The following is a 22,391-nucleotide window of genomic DNA, read 5'->3' on the forward strand; positions in this document are numbered from 1 at the left end:
GTGCGAACGGCCGAGAACCAAGCCTGACACACCGGCTCCTAAGTGCACGTACTGCAACAAGCTAGGCCACAAGGAGCGAGAATGTAGAAGGAAATTAAAAGACCAAGAGAAACCTACTACCGGGGAAGTAAGGATAGTCAGGTCTACGAAAGTACCAATCAAGGTACAATCCCAGGATGCGCAGGGAACAGGAAATCCTAAGGGGCCATCTAAGCCCGTCATACGATGCTATGAGTGCAATGAAGTGGGCCATAAGAGGCCCGAGTGCCCACGACGAAATAAGGACCGTGGACGCACTCGTAAGCGGTGTTATGCCTGTGGGAGGCAAGGCCATTTGCGGTGGCAATGCACCGCCAAGCTAAGCCGAACGGCTCAAGTTAGCCCTCAAGGACGGGGCAAGCAAAGCCAAGAGGCACAAGTTAGCCCTCAAGGAAAGGGTCGGAAGGTAGTAACTCAGGCTAGTGTGACACAAAACAGCCAAGACAAGCCGAATAGTCTTAATAAGACACGGTGTAAAATATGTAAGCGATGGTCTCATGATAGCAAAGACTGTTGGTTCAATACCCGGGACACGTTAAACTAATAAGGGGTCACGAGCAAGGGACTGCTGTGACAACCCCGAAGGTATCAAGTCCCGCCACAACAGAATTACCTAAGACAGAAGGCTCAATCTTAATAGATTTAGCCAGTCAGAATATCCCTACTAGATTTTTAATAGATACAGGTAGTGATGTATCTCTCATTAAGGAAAAGTGTGCACCTAAGGACGTTTTCGTGAATCGAAAGGAGATCCTCCAGCTGAAAGGCATCAGTGGAGACGTAGTATTCACGAAGGGGGAAGTTCGAATCCCGATAGGAGGAAAAATCCTAGAATTCCACCTGGTAGGCAATGATTTCAATCTGAAGCAAGATGGGATCATTGGGAAGGATATCCTGCATAATAGCATATTAAATTACCAGGACGGTTATGCGCTAATAGCAGGAAAGAAATATCCCTTTGGTGCACGAGAAGCCGTATGGGTCACTTTGGAACCCCGAACCGAAAAGATAGTGGCTATCGAAGTAGATAAGAATAATGCCGAAGGCCTTGTTGAAAAGCAAGAAGTAAGACCGGGCGTTTACTTAGCAGAGTGCTTGACCAAGTCGGAAGATTACACGGCTATTGTCAGTATGTTGAACACTACTGATAAGGCTTGGAGATTATTAAGTCCAGTGGTAGAACTTCATGCCGTAGGGAAAGAGACAGCTGAATCACCCACTGTAGTAAATAAGGTCGAGCGAGCCGCCTTATCTAGAACAAGCAGCGGAACGCAAGAGCACTCAAGGAATGGCCATAGTAATAATAATAATAATAATGTCAGTGGTGAACAAGTGGAGATCAGATCTCCCGTCACCAAGTCTAGGGCTCAAAGATTGCGAGAACAGTTGCGTTTAGACCACTTAGCGCCTAAAGATCGCTAAGAGATATGTGCGATCTGTACCGCCTACCAAGATGTGTTTTACTTGGAAGGTGATAAGTTGACGCACACGGATGTGCTGCAACATGCCATTCCGACACCCGCGGATCAACCTCCCATACATTTATGGCAATATAGATTGCCCGAAGCCCAGAAAGAGGAAATAGGTAGACAAATCGACAAAATGCTAAATGACCAAATTATAGCTCCTTCTACTTCTCCATGGTCCTCGCCCATACTTTTGATCCCCAAGAAAATGGACGCCTCTGGGAAGCAAAAGTACCGTCTGGTAGTTGATTTTCGTGAGCTCAACCGCATTACTATCGGTACAGCGTACCCGCTTCCGTTAATTACGGAAATATTAGATGCTTTAGGAAAGGCCCGATACTTTTCCACCATGGATTTGGCGCATGGCTATCATCAGGTCATGTTGAAGCCAGAAGACAGAGAAAAGACCGCATTCTCTGCACTAGGGAGGCATTACGAGTATTTAAGAATGCCCATGGGGCTCAGGGACAGTCCCGCGACGTTCACGCGGTTAATGAAAACCGTATTAAAAGGCCTAGAAGGCAGTAAGTGCCTCTGTTATTTAGATGATGTCATCGTGTATGGTAGCTCGATAGATGACCATAACCAGAAGCTACGAGACGTATTGGAACGGCTAAGAGAAGCCAACTTAAAATTAGGACCGGACAAGTGCGAGTTCTTACGAACCGAAGTCACATTCCTAGGTCACGTCATTACGAAGGACGGAGTCCAACCCGATGAGAGGAAAACCCAAGCAGTGAGGGATTTTCCACAACCCACTACCACGAAACAGTTGAAAGGATTTTTAGGGTTGTCAGGTTATTACCGTAGGTTCATACCTAATTATAGTAAGATAGCGAAGCCACTGTACGAGCTCCTAAAGAAGGACGTACCATATGTGTGGACAGAACAGCAGGAACATGCGTTCCAGGTACTGAAGCAGAAACTTATTGAAAAACCAGTCTTGCAGTACCCAGACTTTGAGAAGCCATTCATTTTAACCACAGACGCAAGTGGGGAAGCGCTAGGTGCTATACTGTCTCAGGGTCCGCTAGGCAAGGATTTACCGGTGGCTTATGCCAGCAGGACATTAAATAAGGCAGAAAGGAACTACAGCACCACAGAAAGGGAAGCATTGGCCATTGTATTCGGTGTGAAATATTTTCGTCCTTATTTGTTTGGACGTCATTTCACAGTTGTGACCGACCATAAACCGTTAAAGTGGGTTTTCAGTGTACGAGACCCATATTCTAGGCTACTAAAATTTAGGCTTAAGTTAGCCGAATACGATTTTGATATCGTGTATAAGGAGGGCAAGCGTAATTGCAACGCAGATGCTCTGAGTAGAATTCCTGCTACCTCTGAACAGGAAGTGAGAATAGTTAGCTCTGAAGGCCAAGAGCCAGACATGCCAGGCAATGGGGAACGAAGTAATGAAAGGACGTCGACTCCTAACACTAGGTCGAACGGGGAAGGTGAGCAGACAGACAGACTCAGCTCTGAATCCGAGGACGCTTCGGTAGAGGTGACAGAGCCTGAGAATGAGGTAGGAACGCCTGCTACTAGCAAATCAAAGGCTGAGCTAACAGAGCAGGAAAAACGAGACATAATCGAAGAAGCGCATGCTTCGCTGGTCGGAGGTCACCAAGGCATTACCAGGACGTATGCTCGGGTGAAAGACCACATCCAATGGGATGGGATGCACAAGGACATAGAAAACTATATTCGTTCATGTCCTTCTTGCCAAAAGAATAAGATTACCGGGCCAGAAGTGAGAGCTCCAATGGTCATAACAGACACTCCAGCGACAGTGTTTGATAAGGTCTCGTTAGATATCGTAGGCCCTCTAGACCTAACAGAGGCCGGAAATCGATATATACTCACCTGTCAGGACCAGTTATCGAAGTACCTGGTCGTGAGTGCAATGCCAGATCAGACCAAAGAAACAGTAGCTAGAACACTGATAAATAGTGTGATCAGTATCTTTGGAATACCAGGAACGATCTTAACAGATCAAGGTACGAATTTCATGGCGGACATGTTTAAGAAACTGTGTCGAACCTTACGAATTAAGAAGGTACACACAGCCGCTTTCCGTCCACAATCAAACGGAAGTCTAGAAAGGTCACATAGAGTGCTAGGTGAATTTCTGAGACATTATGTGTGTAGCTCTCAGAATGACTGGGATAAGTATCTCCCAATGGCTATGTTTGTGTATAATACTACCAAACATACTAGCACTGGTTATACACCATTTTAATTGATATTCGGAAGAAAGGCCAATATTCCAGGCGTACTACAGAGAAAACCTGAGCCAACTTACAATGAATATCAGAATGTGGTAGAAGAATTAACCCAACGACTCCAGGAGAGTCACGAAATAGCCAGGAAAACTCTAATTAAGAGTAAAGAGCAAGAGAAGTGTAGATACGATGAATTACAGAACGAAGTTTCCTTTAAGGAAGGAGACCTAGTATTGCTCCGTAATGATGCTCTAAGACGAGGGCGTAGCAAATCAAAATTATCGCCACCATATCAAGGCCCCTATAAGGTCATAAGGGTAAATGGTGTGAATTGCACACTTGAGCTGAATAAGCGAGGAAAACGGACCACTGTTCATAAAAATAGATTGAAGCTATATATTGATTAGAAGCGGGCATAAATAGTTGTATTTGGTTCTGATTTCGGCCGCGGTAAACACACTCCCTTTACCTCAACGGCATTGTGAACTTTCGATGACTGCTGATAAGGTTAGTTTGAAATACCCTGTCAAGTCACGTGCCAAATTAGGGATACAGATGTTAGAAATTTAACCTAGAAAATTTCAGAGCCAAGGATTATTGGTACGGGACGTCAAACAGTGCACGATCCTCAGTACCCGTCAGAAAGACCACAGTAGCGAGGCTGTGAGTCTAGATGTCAACCCTCGCCAAACTTGACCCACGAGGTCTTGAGCTGAGCACAAGGCTCACTCATGTAGTGAAAGCAGAAGGCTTACAATGTAGTTCAGAGTTAATAGGAACATTGCTAATACGCAGCATAGTATTTTATTGAACGGGCATGATAGAGAAAAGGCTGCACAAAAATCACTAATTTGAAAGGTAGGAAATTGTGAATAGGTACGATCACAAAGTCACAAATCGGTGTTAAGAAATTAAACAATACGGTCACATACACAGTGTTTCTCTCACGAAGGAAGGAATAGAATGAGTCCTGTAGTAAGGCACACGGAAAAACCCCGTGTGGTGCCGGGGATCAACATAAGTAGTCCTGTACACACGGAAAAACCCCGTGTGGTGCCGGGGATCAACATAAGTAGTCCTGTATACCAGAATAGCACCACAGCCGATCCAGCTTGTCGTAGGAGGCGACAAATGGATCCTCATAGGGAGCGGCCTTACATGTAGTCTTTAGCACAAGTGTGGGCGCCCTATGGGAGGTGTGAATCCCTTGGGACGGATTCCACCTGGGGTATGTCACCACTGAGCCGGTGGCTACTCAAGGAGGTGTGAGATCTGCAAGCGCAAAAATCCACTCAAAGAGGTTGTGATCCACAACCAGGTTTTGTTGTTGTTGTTAGAAAGGATACTAGGGGCATGAATTATAATGAATCCATACCAAGACATCATATGTCACTCTGCAAACTCCTTGCACGGTTACCCTGTGCCACTCTGCGCACAGCGAATAACTGGGGAATGTATGTCCCATAAGACGTTACCCTCAAGGTAAAATTCTGACCTTCAAATTACATAGCCGTTACCCTGGACCGGCAACGCTATGTCTCCTATCAGAGGATGTTGAAGGCAGAAGGTGAGCCACCCTCGGCCGGGAGTCACCCCTTGAGAAGACCCCGTAAGGCGGGCAGTTACCTGAGTGCTTATGGATAAGCCAGGTAAGAAGAACCATAATCTGCATCCAATAGCATATTGGAAAAGGTTCTTGCGAACTTAGGACTCATGATACCGAAGATTGCCGTGAGATGAAAAATGAGTTGAAAACCACACTCATAGGATAGAACCGAACCCGAGACCCTGGCTCCGCGAGCCAGCGTGCAGTCAGTATAAACAATAATCTCCGTAGAGTCACTCGAATGTCATTCGGAAATGAATAGTGATAACTTGTTGTGTTAACACTTAAGTGTTGTGATTATCTAACTTAATGTAAAACGAGATTAGACGTAAGACAGCGCGAAGTTACTCTGTCAGAAGATAAGAGAGACCGTATTCATTTGCAGGCACAATGTCCAGGACAGCGACCTTGTTGGTGCTGATAACGAAGGTAGCCGCCTGCGAGCTGTTAGATCTACAAATAACTCCCTACGACAACACGCCCGGAGTGTACTTTGAAGATAAGGGAGAAGTAAGGCTGTACAACACCGAATGGACACTAGTTACGTATATTCAGTTGAATAAGTTGTCCGAGATGTACAATTTAGCCCGTAAGAATTTACAAAGGACCCAGACTCTTTGTATTGATATTGAAAGAGAAATGCACTTATCATGTCAGCACGACATAAGGCTAGTAGAGCTCCAGTTAGCACGCATACAGGGATTAAAGGATATAATAAAGAAAATTTCTAAGGGAAGGATGTTAGACAGTAAACGAAGTAAAAGGGGATTAATTAACGTAGTAGGAACCATAGCTAAAACATTATTTGGAACCCTTGATGACGAGGATGCAAAATTTTACCAAGGTAAAATTAATGAGCTAGAGCAGGAACAATTATCCCTTATAAAATCGACCAAGGAACAATTAGTAGTAGTGAGATCTACTCTTCAGTCGGTTAACAGCACGCTATATGATGTTACAGCTAACGAATTGAAATTGAGCGAAAATTTTGAGCAGCTAAAGACATACGTACAGAATGAAACTTTGCAAATTTCAGAGGCCTTCCGACATTCAGAATTACAGATAATGTTAAATAAACACCTGATTGAATTGCAAGGTGTGTTACTTCAGCTGCATGAACACTATCAAATAATTTTAGATAGTATTATAAATGCTCGGTTAGGACTAGTACAAGTACGAATACTTAGTCCAGATGATATTTTAAAGACTTACAAGAAGGTACAAGGGGAATTTCCCAAAGGTTATGACCTGCCAATAGAGATAAGAGAAAGTTATGGGTATCTCACATATCAAATTTCAACAGTGAGCGTGTACCTAACAAAAGACTCTTTGGTATATATTTTAAAGCTTCCATTGACAAACGGAATTAAATATTCCCTGTATAAATGTGTTCCCTTCGCAACCAAAATAAAGAACAACCCCAACCATTTTGTATACCTACAGGAAGAAAAGGAGTATGTAATCTTAGACAAAGAGAAGCAAACTTACGCACAACTAGGTAAGGAATAAGTGCAAGAGTGCAAATTAATAGAAGACAATCAAAGGTTGTGTAAATATAATTTTCCTCTAAGAAATGTAATTACCAAGAGACCTTGTATAATCAGTTTGTTAACAGGTGTGAATCACCTTCCCGAAGACTGTGAAAAGAGGGTATTGCCAATTTTCGTGCTCACTTGGATTCCTGTGAATGATAATAAATACATTTACATATCCCCTAATGAAACCCAAGTGACATGCATTTGTAAAGAGTCTACTAGTGATGTAAAATTACATGGCCTAGGTATAATAAGTTTCATGGAATTGTGTACTGTATATTCTGTAGATAGTAAGATACAAAGTTCAGGGAGTATAAACTCCACCATGAAAAAGGACATTATACCAGAAATTGCGTTGGAATATGATTGTTGTGAATCAAGTTATAGTAATATAAAACTCAGTGAGATTCCTGAGTTAAACAAAGTGACTGTAGGTAACTTATTAAATCATGTAAACGATCTGAAATGGACAAGTCAGAAAGTAAGCGAGGTCGAACGCTTAGTGCAACAGCAAGAGACTGAACTCAAGCATAATATAGCGTTAAAATATGTAAGTGTGTACCAAATTGTAACTTGGAGTGTTTTAACCATAATGATAGTAATATTGTGTTGTTGTTGTGGCTGTTGTAAAAGTTGTAAGTATAAACCCAAGTGTATTGAGGACTACAAGGAACGCTGCCCCAATCTCTGTATCTATCAAAATGTGATTACTGCCAACAGTAAGGCAAGGGTATCGGACGAAGACATTACCGTCCAATTTAAGCAACACAGGGCTACTGGAAGGGCCCCCAGTAAGCCTGATTTGCAATCAGAGTTAGAATTAATAGAAACACCGGAATCAAGGGTGTTACCGGAAGAAACATTGGCACAGCGTAGTCCCACTAGTAGGAGAGTAAGCTCCAAAAGGTTGTAATTCATAGGTATCATAAGCTGTAAAGACTACAGTTTGACAGTAGCGAAATGAATGCAAGAGATGTTTGCATTCATTTCTCCCTAGGGGAGGGAGGTGTCGTGTCCTCCCAGGGACTTGAACCCAGGACTGCTATTCCCTCCGAGGATCGAACCCAGGGAACGTAGGAGGAATAGCCGTACCTGATGTATTAGGAATTAGCCTGTCATAAGAGGCTAGGAGTCAGGTATAAGCATACCTAATGGGCGTACCTGATAATAATTAAAAGATGTAAAATAATTATATTCATGGAACTGAATAGTCAGTTAAGAGTGGAAATCATGTTTCGTACATGTTAGGAAATCTTGAGTAGCAGAGAAGTTTGTCATACAGGAAGTGACTCATGTTGACAGGGCATGGTTCAGCAGCATAGACGCAGTAGGAATATACTAGAAAGGTCTCTTGGATACAGGCCTCTGATTGGCCAGAATCACGGAAGGTGAGGCAGTCACGTACGCAGGTTACGACAAACTTCGAGAACATTGGGCGTTGGCCCCGGAGGCTATATAAGGGCAAGGAAGCCATTATTCAGGGCTTCTACCATTCACTTCGCGGACCAGTTGTCAGCAGAATCCCTGCCGGTCGGTAGGACGATTACGCAATCAGTAATAATAATAATAATAAGTATTATATACTTCAACGGACGACTAGTAGACAGACTTCTCGCTCAAGACTTGCCAACATAAGTCTTTATTTTATATTGTACATAGTGTACATATTGTAGTCAACCTTCAGTATCAGAATATATTAACTTCGTGGGAATCCACTTCGTCTTCCTCCTGATCTGCACCTTAGTTGAAACTTCCCAACCTATACGTTCCAACCGCTCGGGAACGATCCAAACAACCTTCCAACCAATCTGACTTTTCCTAAGAGCTCACCTATAAGCTCTAATCCTGTCTGTCACGACAAGGCGACAAAAACGGGCGACCTAGGCGCGGACATGGATTGCGGTTTGGTATAATGTGTTGGACCTCCTGTGGACGAGAGAGGCTGAATACATCCTCAAGTAATCCCTGTCTGTCGTAGAAGGCGAATAAAAGGGCCATGTGGCCATGGTCCCATCTTTACATTTTATTGCTTTTTAGGGTTAGTTGTAGACCATCTCAACGTTTTGATGTGCGTGCTGGTCGGAGAGGGAGCTCCAGCGTGTGCGACTACGAGGAAAGCCCGTGTCAGTAACAACCCGGGAAGCGGTGGGTGGGAGTGTCATGTACCCGGGCAGTAGTATCCGCCTGACAACACAGGTCCCCGCGCAGCCGAATGCCAGAAGGACATATTATTATTAAGTGTTTTTACTCATTTCCTCAGTCCTCCCGTTTAGGCATCGTCCAGCATCGGACCCCGGGCAATACCTGACCACGTGGGTATTGCCTTGGCTGCTTGGTTCGGCTACAGAGACCCCTGATCGGAGTGGGTGGCATTCGGGGAGAATGATTTCGAGCACGGCGTCGAAACAACTTCCGCCTGCCACCTCGGGTAGTTCGCTACCCAACTCTTTAACTCTTGACTCACTAAGGGGGGCCAACCCTTGGGAACAAGCGGAGCGAATTAGTCTGGGTCCCAGCTTTCCTAGGTTCCTGGTTGCTACCAGAACCGATAGGCAGGATTTCAAGCTGGTTAAATCGATATCTTTCAGTAGGCATATCGAAAGTGTACACGGTGAACCTGAGGATCTAAAGAAAATGCGCTATGGTTGTTTGCTTCTGAAGACGAGCACTGCGTTCCAAGCCGATCAGTTGCTTAAGTGCGACCACTTTGGCGACAATTCCGTCAAAGTGGAAAGCACAAAAGCTTGAATCTGTTTCATGGAGTTATTTTCTACCGTGATCTCATTCTGATCACCGATGATGAATTGATGGAAGACATGAAGCACCGTGGCGTGACACACGTCCGGCTCATTACACGCAAAGTCAATGGTGAAGACGCTGCCACGGGTGCGTTCATAGTCTCCTTCAAATTGTCAGTGTTGACAGAAAAAATCAAGGCAACAACCTATCGTTGCGATGTGAGGCCGTACATCCCGCCTCCTATGCGGTGCTATCAATGCCAGAGAATCGGACACATGGTATCTCGTTGTTCGAATCAGACAGTGTGTGGTACATGTGGGAAAGTAGCTCACAGTGCGAGGAGTGCACACCTCCGTACAAGTGATCTAATCTGCTCTGGTTTTCATTCACCTGGGGATCGAAACTGTCCGACCTATATGAGTGAGAAGAAGATCCAGGAGATCAAGACCCTGGATGGTCTTTCCTACCAGGAAGCGCGCCGTAAGTTTAATTCTCTGAATGCACCAGCCAAGACACTAGACTTCAGCTTGATAGCACAGTCCCTGCCAGGTTCCTCATTTTCATCTGGAACACCTTTCCATAACATCGCTCCGCCCAAGGCGGCAGTTGCCCCTGCGGGTCCATCCCAGCCTTCGACCAACAATAAGCCAGTGCCGGCTAAGAAACCTACGCCGGCACAGAAGGGGAAGAAGACAACGTCTCCTTCCCCCATGAGGTCGGCGAAAGCTGCGCCTAAGCCGGCGGAGGCGGCATCGTCGACCAGGGCTGGGAAATCACCCCCAGCCCGTCTAAACAAGAATCGACGGCGGGGAAGAAGAGCGCCTGTAACAGGCGTTCTTCTACATCTCCTACAATTGGGGCCTCACGCCCTCCACCTGGAAGGCCTGATTTTGCGCCATCGGGTCTTCCTTCTCGAAGACCTGCGCGCTGCCCTCGTAGGAAGAAACCCCCGGACTGAGTCGAAGAAATTGAAGGCATGCATCACCTCGTCTTGTGATGGGGAGATGAACTTGGAGCATGAATCTCCATCTTCGGATGGCGATGTGAGTGTAGGTTAAGTTAGGCAGCATTACGCTGCTCCTATCCAAAACCTCAGAAGTCTACACTTACAAAATGGCACTGTTACAATGGAATTGTAACGGTTATGATAGGCACCTTGCTGAGCTGTGCCAGTTCATTAGCGAGTATTCGGGGAGTATAGTCTGTATACAGGAAACAAATTTCCGACCAGGTCATCATACGGTATTGAGAAATTTCGACTATACTCGACAGAACGACATTATGCTGACCGGGCTTCTGCTGGCGTTGGCATTCTTGTCCGTTCTGATACCTACAGCGAGGAGGTTCAAATAAGAACCCCGCTGGAGGCTGTAGCTGTTCGCGTTCCGCTGCCTGTCATAACAACAGTGTGTAATGCTTATGTTACCGTGGTTTGGTGGATCAGCAGAGGTGAAAGAAGGTGCCGGGATGAATGGGCCTAACTACCAATTCAAAGTTAATTTAAAACTTTAACAAAGGGTTTTTGAGTTCCAACAATTAATAACAACAAAAATCTAACAACTTTTGACTAGATAAAGAAACAAGACTAGGAAGGATCCATGATTTCCGAATGATAACACTCTTGGGCTACAAGCTCGTAGTTTTACAAGTTTGAGCTCCTAGCACGCTATCAGTTTTTCATGCCTATTCAAGGCAATATCAGACCTTACAATAACTTGCTATCAAGGCACAATTTACAAAAATGAAACAGGGGTATCTCGTACCCAACCCACAGGGCCTTCGTGTAAAAGTAATGACAGTTAAATAAATGGCCCAAGCACAAAATGAAAGGAGGCGAATACTTGCACTCCCCTATGCAGCTTCTTAAAACCTAACAGGCACTAGGCCGATGATACAGGGGCTATTCCCAAACTATGGAGGTGACTCGTATAAGAAAGAAATTTAAAACATTAAGGAAGGGAAGAAATTCAGTTACCAAAACGTAGTCACCTCAAGCCCAAAATGAAGAGGAGCTCAATAGGGTAAATCACTCCCTATTCCCGAATTACAGTTACAGATTTTTTAAGTTTTTACATAAGCCGGAAGAACTTACATTTTAGAGAAGAAGGTTGCATATTAAAGTTTCGGACCTTTCCCGCGGGTTAAACTGCTGAGCTAGCAAGAAATAAGATATTTAACGGCCATTACCTTGCTGAAGACCTGCTGACTGATGAAAGAGGCGCCTCCTGCCTCACGTCCCAAACTTACGTAGATATTGATCGAGTGGCCAAGAGACTGAAAATCAGCAGTTTATAAACCCTCGGGGAAGTTCGAGACCTTTCATGAATAAAACAGCCACACCCACTCAATTTTATTGGGTTGCTTAAAACTACACACTAAATCGAAGAAGACGCCGTGATTGGTAGGAAATTCTTGATTGGTTAAATTCAAAACAGGCGAAAAGAAAGGATAAATATTGCCAATTCAAAAATGAATGAACGAATTTTATTAAAGGAAAAACTTATGAGAACAAAATTACTTCTGAAAGATTCTTTCACTTCGCACCAGGGTGCATGATCAGATTTTGTAGTGACCTCCATCAGAGAATGTCCAAACTTCTTGATGACTGGAAAACAAAAACAAGTAGAATTTCACACAGTTCTGGAAATTTCACCATAAAAAAATTACGGTAGTGACATCTTCTAAGAAAATTTACAAGTGGGTCCAGTTTTAAGTTCAGTGTTTCTCCTGTAGAGGAGGTTTTATTGGCGCAAGATTTAAAAGTGCGGCGAAGGGGTAGGGTAGGCCGAGAAAACTTGAATTCTTTTTTCCAAGTCGTAATACCGCGGAAAAGTTGCGAATCGGGGAGAATAAAACGGGGTAAAAAAGAAACAAAATAGGTTCATTTTTTCCGGTCGCGCTCTAAAGTTTCCCGAAATAAGGAAAAATGTATACCTTTACTATAATTTTCTTCCGTGCTTAACTTGTCAATATTTAAATGTAATGGCTCTAGTCGACTCTTACTCGTACCAATAATGAATTAGAAAAAAGACTGGTTCAAATCGGTTAAGGCCTTCCGCTCGCGCAACAGCCGCTCGTCGTAACTCGCTCGGGTCAAAGACCCCACCTACCACTTTCGCCACCACTCCGTGCCATTGTTGTGTCAGTCTACAATTTATCCTTCGTGTTTGATGTGTGTATCATTCGCTCTTCCAGTTACCATTGTGGCTCTTGCATCTACTGAATTTCGATGTTTGTTTTGTGTTATGATTTTTTTGTGTAACTTCGTGACTTAACGGTGGTATATTATGGCTGTACCTCAGAAACTCATCACAAGACAGGTATTTGATTGCCCTATATTTGTTGCACCTAAAGACTTTTCATTAAACAAGCTTAAGTTAAAGTTATTATCCTTCTAGTAAAGGTAGCGATAGCGACCAAGTTATTGGTCTACATCATCAGTTTCAACAATATTTACATTTGAATACAACCAGGAGGGTTTCATATGAAATTCAGATTCATCATCCAGAGTTCAATGGCTGTCACGCGATCTCCTTTCCAATGATTAAATACGTTTCTTTGTTTCAGACACGTCCAACCCTGAAATTTTGCTATTCCGTGTGCTCGTAATAAGTAAACAAATATTAGCTCAATAGCAAGTATTTTGTTTGATTTTGCACACAGTTGACAGTTATATCCCATTTCCATAAATCAAGGGTTCTGTTACAAATGCAGTTAACAACAGTGGGGCATTTGCAAGCCGCTAAGTCAAAAAGCAATGAGCATTTTTGCTTAAACTCGTCAATTTTCTACTTAAACGAATCTTTATTCCTATCCCGAGTATATGATTTTCGAATGCTGTAATTCTTATCATGCAACGCTTTTATAAGTTGCACAATTCTCTTATCTGTAACCGTTGGGATGGATGCTTTCTGATACACCCCAGTTATTGTGTTAGCTACTGTACTGGCAACGTGTGAAAAACTGACGCTCTTATTATTAACTTTAAGCGCCAAGTGGTATCTCTCCTGTGAACAAAACCGAAACACGTCCTCACCAGTAGGAAGCTTGTTTGATGAAAAGTGGGCGGAGCGTCACGGTATAAAATTATCGTAAAAATACACATTTTTCCTTATTTCGGCAAACTTTAGAGCGCGATCGGAAGAAATGAACCTATTTTTTTCTTTTTTTTGCCCCGTTTAATTCTCCCCATTTCGCAACTTTTCCGTGGTATTACGTCATGGAAATTGGAATTCGAGTTTTTTCTGCCCACCCTCCAGGTACAGTCTATTTTCCAGCAGGCCAGGCTCTTAACATCATCGATGTCAGTGATCTTCTAGATCAGCTTCCACCTCCCTTCCTCTTGTTGGGGAATTATAACGCCCATCACCCCATCTGGGGCTCTGGGACGCCTTGCCCCATGGGACGAGATCTGGAAACATTAGTAACAGAGCTGTATTTTTGTATTTTGAACAGAGGGGAACCAACACACGTCAGTGTACGTTATGGCACATATTCTCGCATGGACGTAAGTCTATGCAGCCGAACGTTGGTTCCGCTGTTTCGGTGGAACACACACGACGATCTTCGTGACAGTGACCATTTCCCCATCATCCTTAATTTGATGAAACAAAAATCCGTCGAGGCTCCTCCTCGATGGATTTTTAAACATGCTGATTGGCCAAAGTACACATTACTACCTGTCCTTAACGACTACATCAGGCCGACCATCGGCGAGGAAATAACTTACATCACCCAAGTTATTCTTGCTGCTGCTGAGGAGCCTATTCCGTTCTTCTTCGGGAGTCCTCGCCGAAAACCCGTTCCTTGCTGGAACGAAGAAATAGCAGCAGCTATGAAGGAACGCCGTCACGCTCACAAACGTTACCGTCGACAGCCTACTGCGGCCAACTTGGTAACATTTAAGAAACTCCGCGCTACGGTGCGGGTTCTTATTCGCCATGGGAGCGATATGTATCGTCTATGACGTCACATACTAGATCATCTCAAGTGTGGACTAAGCTTCGAAGGTTTTCGGGTATCTAAGGTTCATCTCCTGTACAGGGAATTTCCATTGCAGGCAGTGTCGCCACCGACCCTCTCACGATTGCAAAACTTCTAGCTAGTCATTTCGCGGATGTATCTGGCTCCGGAAATTACCATCCTCATTTCATCCCTCTGAAGCGGGAGGCAGAACGTCATCACCTTAGTTTTGCCACTCAAGCTTCAGAGGACTATAACGTGCCCTTTATGGAGTGGGAACTCCGCAGCACCTTAGCGATTTGCAACGACACGTCTCCAGGACCGTACAACATCCATAACCAGATGTTGAAACACCTTAATGGTGATAGTTTACTATATCTCCTTCGTGTGCTCAACCGAATCTGGATAGTGGGTGATTTTCCGTCTCAGTGGCGACAGGCCATAGTAATTCCTCTCCTCAAGCCTAATAAAGATCCTAGGTGTCCAGAAAGTTACAGACGGATTTGTCTTACAAGCTACCTGTGTAAGCTATTTGAGAGGACGTTAAATCGCCGACCCGTGTGGTGTCTGGAAAAACAAGGACCCTTGTCCCAGTACCAATGTGGTTTTCGAGCCGCTCGCTCGACTACTGTCCGCTTGGTAGCCTGGAGAGCTCTATTCAGGATGCTTTTCTCCGCAGGCAGCATTTGGTAGCTGTTTCCTTTGACTTAGAGAAGGCCTACGACACCACAATCATGGCGATATGGTATCATTTCAGTCCTGCATCAATGGAGATTCCGAGGTAACTTGCCGGCATTTATTGCGAATGTTTGTTCCTCCGTCTATTAAGTGTCCGAATAGGAAGGAGATATTCGCAGTACCATGAAAATGGTGTCCCACAGGGACAGGTCCTTAATGTCACTCTGTTCGGGATTGCCATAAACGGTCTTGTAGATGCTGCTGGTCAATCAGTAATACCGTCGCTATATGTGGACGGTTTTGCACTGCACTATAGCCCGAGCAGTATGGCAGTAGCAGAGCGACAATTACAGCAAGCTATTAGGAGGGTGGAGCAGTGAACCTTACAATATGGCTTTCGGTTTTCAGCCCGAAAGTTCTGTGTTGTCCACTTTTGTCGCCAACGTACTCTTCACCCCCATCCTGACAGATGCCACTACATCCAAGCTATCCTTGCGTTTTCAACAATGGCAACCGTTTGCTGTACGCTGCTTCTCCTCGAGTACGCTGCCGGTTAGAATACGCTTGGCTAGCAGTTACAGATTGTTTGACGTATCTTCGGTTCCTTGCCTTGTCAGACAACCAAGTGGGGTACCTCCATGGGTCGTACGATGACCTGCAATCATCCTGGATCTGCACACTGGCCCGAAGGAAAACACGGACCCTTCGATTTGTCGGAGGCTCTTCCTGTCCGTTGTTGGCCGGTATCCGGGTTCAATCATTGTCTACACGGATGGTTCAAGGACAGATACGAAGGTTGGCTGTACGTTGGATGTCGACAATGATAAGTATCTTTTTGCTCTCCCGGAAACCTGTAGTGTGTACACAGCAGAGCTCTATGCTATCTGTGCAGCTCTGCGGTACGCACTGTACAATGAGCGCCGACACATTTTTTTGTGTACTGAATCCTTGCGTTTGCTGCAGTCTATTGATACTTTTGATCACTTCTTTCTTCTTTTTTCTCTCTCTTTAAACCTGTGGGTGGGGGACGCAGATGAACAATATACCCACGGTATCCCCTGCCTCTCGTGAGAGGCGACTAAAAGGTTCGACCAAGGGATGATTGAATTGATCCCATGCAACTACTTTTGATTCGTACCATCATGCGGGGAACACCATTGGTTGCCTGTACGTTCGAGTAGGACCACTAAATTACGTACGAAATAGGTTTTTAATTAGTAGCAGTAAAGAGGCTGGACTGGGGGTTTCCAGTACCCGTGCGTCATACCCATGTGAGCAACACCGCGGGTCTGGGCGTAGCCTGTGAGTTGCACCAGTATTTGAGCAACACCGTGGGTGAGCGTTGCCTGTGATTAGTACCCACTATGTGAGGAACACCACGGGGTAGTGCGAGTCCCTGTGGTTAGTACAACTAGGTGAGGAATCTCATAGGTCTGCGTTTCCTGTACGAAGTGCAATACTTGTGAGTGGTACCATCTTGTGTGGAACACCGTGAGTCTCTTTTTGATTGTTTCTTGTTTCTTTTTTTCTTGTGTTTGTTCATGTCCATCCATTCATTCCTCATGACATTTTCCTTTATTTTGGTCAGTGAATGAATTTGAACTTTTTGTTATTCCATCTCGTACCATTAGGTGCCGATGACCTCGACGTTAGGCCCCTGTAAACAACAAGCATCATCATCATCATCATCATCATCATCATCAAATGTATGACTTTCTTCAACTTAACAAGAACCAACGTACGAATTTCTTCTCGGATCGCTCAAACGCGGTACACACTACCTAACTCTAACATTGGAGAAATGCAACAGAATGAAATGGAAACTGATATTCACTAAGCTTGGTGACTCAGATATTTACGGGTATAATATAATTATTTTGACCACGAACCTACCACGCGGCGCGTCCCAGGTGGCGGATAGGGGGGTCCTAAACGGCTTGCCGGTGTACTTGAGGGAATAAAATACCTCTCGCGGACCAAACACACTACCCCCTGCGGGCTGAGTCTTGGCGTTGCTTCCACTTACTTGTGCCAAGCTCCTCACTTTCGTCTATCCTATCCGACCTCCCTTGGTCAACTCTTGTTTTTTGACCCCGACAGTATTAGAGCATTCGAGGCCTAGGGAGTCTTTCATTTTCACGCCCCTCGTGGCTCTTGCATTTCTTCGTCCGTTACTTAATTTTTCGAAGTGACGCATCCCTTCTTTTTTTCTTCTTTTTTCTCTCTCTCTACCCCCTCTGGTTGGGGGACGTAGAAGGAAAATACTCCCAAGGTATTCCCTGCCTGTCGTGAGAGGCGACTAAAAGAGGCGACCAAGGATTATTGTACCAGAACCACGAAAATACTTGTGGTTAGTACCATCACGCGGGGTACACCATGGGTCGCCTTTACTTGCGAGTAGTACCACTTTGTTAGGTACTCAATAGTTTTGTGATTCGTAGCAGTCCAGCTGGGTTCGTTGTGGGTTTCCAGTACCTGTGATTAGTACCACTAAATGCAGAATGCCACGGGTTTGGGTGTTGCCTGTGTTTAGTACCATATGTGAGACACACCACAGGTCTAGGCGTTGACTCTGGTTACTAATACAATATGAGCGACACCGTGGGTCTTCATTGCCTGTGATTAGTACCCACTATGTGAGGAACACGACGGGAATACCGGCGCCCGTGATTAGTACACCTAGGTGGGGAACACTATGGGTTTGCGTTTCCTATGAGTGTCTACATTCTGTGAGAAACACCAGAGGTCTCCGTTACCTGTACGATGCACAATACTTGTGAGTAGTACCATAATGTTAGGAATACCGTGAGTTTACGCTAACTTTGATTGGTTCCGCAACTTTTGAAATACTATGGTGTCATTATGAAGGACCGTTGACATGGATATTGATAGCCTTTAGACAAGCATCATCGATCCAGGATTGCGTTCTGGAAGCGGCCCCTTCGTCAGTAATATTTTTTTCTGGGATTGTGAGGCATTGCGGGTCAGATCCACTAATTGTTTTAAATTCATATTCATTCTTCATCATCACGTTTTGAATTCTGGTCAGTGGATGAATTTTGGACTTTAAAATTGCATTTCGTCTCATTTCATACCATAGGGGCCGATGACCTTAATGTTAGGCCCCTTTAAACAACAAGTATCATCATCATAATTATTATTTTGTTTTCGCTGTTGAAGTGTTCAGCATTGTAATTACTGACATATTTTCCAGCAAATGTGCCACCTGCAATATATGTCAAATTCATCAATAACCAACACACTGGGACACAGTTGTTTGCAAATGGTACCACGTGATAAATATTTGATAGCACCGGAGTGCTTTAAACATCTTCCGCCCTACTCACATAATGAAATGGTAATTGAACAAACAAAGTGAATTACATACGCGCATAATTTATTGCGACTGTTGCAAGCGCTGAAGCAGATTGCGGCACTATTCACGCTGTGTGTTACCTGGCGGGGATGAGGGGCTCAGACGGTATCAAAATCAGTGCGTAAAGACCAAACTGTTGTAGGGATAATTTGGCTCATGGAACCTCTGCAGGTGGTGGTGATTGCTTTGAGAGGTGGCAAAATTAGGCAATCAGCCTCTATTAATATTAATCAGAGAGAAAAGATTGAAGCAGTCCGACACTTCGAAAGATGAAGTTATCGGGCAAATAAGGACACGGGCCACGAAGGGCCTCGTATGCTCTAATACCGTCGTGGTCGGAAAGGAACAAACGTTGACCAAGGGAGTTCGGACAGGATAGATGAAAGTGAGAAGCCTGGCACAAGTAAGTGGAAGCAAAGCCAGGACTCAGCTAATGGCCCCGTGGACGCTAACCGACGGTCCTAAGCTAGGAGCCCCTAGAGCACGAACCTACTACGCTGGCGTAGCAGGGGGAGAGGTGATACTCCTACGTGGCGCGTCCCAAGTGACGGATAGGGGGGTCCTAACCGGCTTGCCGGCGGACTTGAGGGAAATAAAATAAGTAGTATAATACAGGGATTCGGCCGCCACCTCCACCTCAGGCTCCCAGTGGCCACCTCCACCTCCACCTCAGCCAGAGGCCTCCCAGTGGCCACCTCCACCTCCACCTCAGCCAGAGGCCTCCCAGTGGCCACCTCCACCTCCACCTCAGCCAGAGGCCTCCCAGATGCCTCCTCCACCTCCCGCGGGAAATTTGAATTTGTAAACAAAGCCACGTGCTTTTTGACAGCTGTCATCGACAACAACGCATCGCTAACCTCAGTACTGCCATCTTGACGGGCCTAAACCTCAGTAGTGCCAACTTAACCTCACTAGCTCGAGATAAACAAAGCCACGTGTTTTTTGACAGCCACGTGCTTTTTGACAGATTTGTAAACAAAGCCACGTGCTTTTTGACAGCTGTCATCGACAACAACGCATCGCTAACCTCAGTACTGCCATCTTGACGGGCCTAAACCTCAGTAGTGCCAACTTAACCTCACTAGCTCGAGATAAACAAAGCCACGTGTTTTTTGACAGCCACGTGCTTTTTGACAGATTTGTAAACAAAGCCACGTGCTTTTTGACAGACAACAACGCATCGCTAACCTCAGTACTGCCATCTTGACGGGCCTAAACCTCAGTAGTGCCAACTTAACCTAACTTGCATGAGGTAAACAAAGCCACGTGTTTTTTGACAGCCACGTGCTTTTTGACAGATTTGTAAACAAAGCCACGTGCTTTTTGACAGACAACAACGCATCGCTAACCTCAGTACTGCCATCTTGACGGGCCTAAACCTTAGTAGTACCAACTTAACCTCACTAGCGCGAGGTAAACAAAGCCACGTGCTTTTTGACAGCCACGTGCTGTTTTGACAGCTGTCATCCGCCATCTTTAAACCACAAAGCACTGTGCTGCCCTCTATATCGCAGTAGCTGCAAAATTCGTCACCTGTCATCGGCAGTGCTACCATCTTGACGGGTCTAAACCTTAGTGCTACCAACTTAACCTCACTACCTCGAGATAAACAAATCCACGTGCTTTTTGACAGCCACGTGCTTTTTTGACAGCTGTCATCCGCCATCTTTAATCCATAGAGCACAGTGCTGCCCTCTTTAGCTACTTACCTTTGAAATGTGGTGGTGGATAATTTGAAAAATGCTTTTTGACAGCAGCCATCTTGCATCGCAAACCTCAGTGCTGCCCTCTTTAGCTAGATACCTGTGGTGGCAGACAATTCCACGTGACAGCAGCCATCTTTAATCCAGAGAGAACAGTGCTGCCCTCTATGTGGTGGCGACAAATTGAAAAATTCCACGTGCTCTTGTTTGAAAACAAACTCACGTGCTTTTTTTGACAGCTGTCATCTGCCATCTTTAATCTATAGAGCACAGTGCTGTCCTCTTTAGTTTGAAATGTGGTGGTGGTAAATTCCACGTGCTCTTGTTTGGAAACAAAGCCATGTGCAGCTGTCATCCGCCATCTTTAATCAACAGAGCACTGTGCTACTATCATGCGGGCAATTTCATCACCTGTCATCCGCCATCTTTAATCCACAGAACACCGTGCTGCCCTCTTTATGGCTACTACCTTAAGCACGTAGTAGCGGGCAATTTGAAAAGTTCTGTTAGCTATCATCCGCCATCTTTAATCAAGAGAGCACCGTGCTGCCATCTTTAGCTAGATACCTTTGAAATGTGGTGGCGGCAAATTGAAAAATTCCACGTGCTCTTGTTTGGAAACAAACTCACGTGCTTTTTCGACAGCTACCATCCGCCATCTTTAATCAACAGAGCATAATGCTGCCCTCTTTAGTTTGAAATGTGATGGCGGCAAATTCCACGTGCTCTTGTTTGGTAAACATAGCCATGTGCTTTTTTGACAGCTGTCATCCGCCATCTTTGAGCACCGTGCTGCCCTCTTTATCGTAGTAGATGTAAATTCGTCACCTGTCATCCGCAGTGCTGCCATCTTTAGCTAGATACCTTTGAAGTGTGGTCGCGGATAATTTAAAAAGAAAAATTCTACAGCAGCCCTCTCTCGACGCTAATTGCATAAGATGGCGGCTATACATGACTCCTTAAGGGTGCTTACGCAAGATGGCTGCTATACACAGGTTCTTATGAGACGCCCTTGGGATGCTTGCGCAAGATGGTGGTTATACAAGGCTCCTTATGAGACACCCTAGGGATGCTTGCGCAAGATAGCGGCTGCTCTTATGGGACGGCTTTAGGGTCCTTGCACAAGATGGCTTGAGACACCCTAAGGATGCTTGCGCAAGATGGCGGACACAAGATGGCGGCTATACACAACTCCTTATGAGACGCTTTAAGGGTGCTTGCGCAAGATGGTTGCTACTCTTAGCTTAGAGGCTAACGTGTCGTGCTAGTTCAATTCATTAAATTTAGGGCTTAAATGCAAAATGTTAAATATCTCGAAAGCAGTGCACCGTAGAGCAAAACGGACAAAATTTTTCTGCCTAATACCTAGGTTCGCAGTATGAGGAACAAGAAAACTATAGTCTAATGATGGGATCAACGGTTCGGTTCCTACTTAGGCCCTTTGGCATTTGCTCTGTTTTAGCTTGTATTGAAGCGAGTCTTCGTAACATGATCAGGTCTAGCTATGGTAGAGAGTATAACGTACCGTGCAGGTTCGATTCATTAAATTTGGAGGCTTAAATGCAAAATGTTAAATATCTCGAAAACGATGCATCGTAGAGCAAAACGGACAAAATTTTTCCGCCTAATACGTAGGTTCGTAGTATCAGGAACAAGAAAAAACATAGTCTAATGATGAGATCAACGGTTCGATTCCTACTTAAGCCCTTTGCCATTCGCAGCTATCTATTTCTACAAGATGGTGGCTGCTCTTGTGAGAAACAAGATGCCTTGAGACGTCCTAGGGATGCTTACGCAAGATGGCAGACACAAAATGGTGACTATACATAGCTCCTTATGAGACGGCCTAGGGGTGCTAGCACAAGATGGCGGCTACTCTTATGAAGAAAGCTAGCTTAGAGGCTACTGCGCAAGATAACAGCTGCTGTTATGCATGTGGTGGAGGGCAATTTGAAATTCTATGTGCTTAATCAACAGAGCACCCTGCTGCCCTCTTTAGCTGAAATGTGGTGGTGGATAATTTGAAAAATTCTTTTGACAGCTATCATCTTTAAACAAAGGCGAC

The sequence above is a fragment of the Anabrus simplex genome, chromosome X, assembly GCF_040414725.1.
Source record: "Anabrus simplex isolate iqAnaSimp1 chromosome X, ASM4041472v1, whole genome shotgun sequence".
Lineage (NCBI taxonomy): Eukaryota > Metazoa > Arthropoda > Insecta > Orthoptera > Tettigoniidae > Anabrus > Anabrus simplex.